This window comes from Myotis davidii, unplaced genomic scaffold (genome assembly GCF_000327345.1).
Source record: "Myotis davidii unplaced genomic scaffold, ASM32734v1 scaffold935, whole genome shotgun sequence".
NCBI lineage: Eukaryota > Metazoa > Chordata > Mammalia > Chiroptera > Vespertilionidae > Myotis > Myotis davidii.
Window position 1 is genome coordinate 2,027,214 of NW_006286974.1, and position 1,939 is coordinate 2,029,152.

Below are 1,939 nucleotides of genomic sequence, written 5' to 3' on the forward strand. Positions count from 1 at the left end.
GCGTTATCTCCCGAGGGGTCCCAGACTGCGAGAGGGCACAGGCCGGGCTGAGGGACACCCCCTGCCCCCCCGAGTGCACAAATTTTTGTGCACCAGGTCTCTAGTCTTATATAATAAAGAGCTAATATGCTAATTAGACCGAACAGCCAAATGACCTTCCAGACAAAGCCAGGGCTGCGAGTGCTGACCAAGGCAGCCGGGACTGCGAGGGCCAGGGCCCTTTGCACAAATTTCGTGCATCAGGCCTCTAGTTTAAAATAGCTAAGAACTAGAAACAGCCCAAGTGCTCATCAGTAGACTAGTGGATAAAAAAGTTGTGGTACATTTACACCATGGAATACCATGCAGGAATAAAAAAAGAAGGATCTCTTACCCTTTGAGACAGCATGGAGGGACCTGGAGAGTATTATGCTAAGTGAAATAAACCAGTCAGAGGAAGACAAGTATCACACGATCTCACTCATACATGGACTCTAATGAACAAAATAAATTGATAACAAAATAGGTCCAGAGACATACAGCATAGAACAGAGTGCAGAATCTCAGAGGGAAGGTGGGTGGGTGGGAAGAGATCAACCAAAGAATTTGTATGCATATATGCAAAACCCACACACACAGACAATAGGGTGGTAGAGGACTGGGGGGGAAGAGCCAGGCTAGAAGGGGTCAATGGGAGGAAAAAGGGGACATATGTAATACTTTCAACAATAAAGATTAAAAAATAAATTAAGATGGACAGAGGATCTGAATTAACATTCTTCCAAAGACATACAGATGGCCAACAAGTACATGAAAAGGTACTCAACATCACTGATCATCAGGGAAATTCAAATATAAACCATGAGCTATCCCCTAACACCTGTTAGAATGGCTACTGTCAAAAAGACAAGAAATGTCAAATGTTGGTGAGGATGGGGAGAAAGGGAACCCTGTTTACTGTTGGCAGGAATGTAAATTGGGGCAGTCACAAGTAGTTCCTAGGGACCTGGGGAAATGTAGCCTTTTACGGCACCCATGCACCAAATTAATCTGGGGCCTCTATGACAAAGAAAAAATTAAGTTCATAATAATTTTTGTAAAATGTATTTAAGCTAAGTGGAAAAGAGGTCAAGTATACATTATTCAAACTGTGCTAAAATTTACATATAGCCAAATGTATAGAAAAAACTGAAAATACACTCCAAATGTAAAGGGTGTTAATATCTACATGATAGATATGGGGAATTTTTATTCTCTTCATATTCTTCTAGATCAGCCGTGGGCAAACTACGGCCCGCGGGCCGGATCCGGCCCGTTTCAAATGAATAAAACTATTGAAAAGAAAAGACCATACCCTTTTATGTAATGATGTTTACTTTGAATTTATATTAGTTCACACAAACACTCCATCCATGCTTTTGTTCCGGCCCTCCAGTCCCGTTTAAGAACCCATTGTGGCCCTCGAGTCAAAAAGTTTGCCCACCCCTGTTCTAGATTGTTCTAATATACAACTAACTGTATGTATTATATTTACTATCACAAAATTATCAATCAAATTCAGGTGCTCAAAGAAACTTAGAGACTAGCTAGAAGACAAGACAACTACAGACCTATAATCCTTTTTCTCAGTATGTAAATTTATTTCACTAAAGAAGTAATGTGACCAGGCTGAGGTGGCTCAGTGTTGAGGTTCGATCTATGAACCAGGAAGTCATAGTTTGATTCCCATGGGGGCATGCAAAAGGCAGCCAATCAATGATTCTCTCCCTCTCCCTTCCTCTATGAAATCTATGAAAACATATTAACAAAAGAAAAAGGAAAAAATATAATATGTTTGACTGTAGGATACTACCCAAAACCCCACTGGGATGTTGTATAATCCACAGTAAAAATTCTGAATTCAGAAACATATTTGTCCCCTGTAGTAGAAGTACCAAATGAATCACATATATAGAAACTA

General features: G+C 40.3%; 1 protein-coding gene across 2 annotated transcripts in view; it reads right to left on the reverse strand.

The window, feature by feature from the left end:
* CSE1L (CSE1 chromosome segregation 1-like (yeast)) overlaps window positions 1–1,939 on the reverse strand; it is a 60,264-nt gene that overhangs the window by 47,336 nt on the left and 10,989 nt on the right. The window contains exon 1 of one of the 2 annotated variants that reach the window (XM_015560720.1): window positions 986–989. The exons of the other annotated variant lie outside the window; for it this stretch is intronic. The gene's annotated coding sequence lies outside the window, so the exon portion shown is untranslated. Of the gene's footprint in view, window positions 1–985; window positions 990–1,939 lie in introns of those variants that run through there. 2 annotated transcript variants of the gene reach the window in all.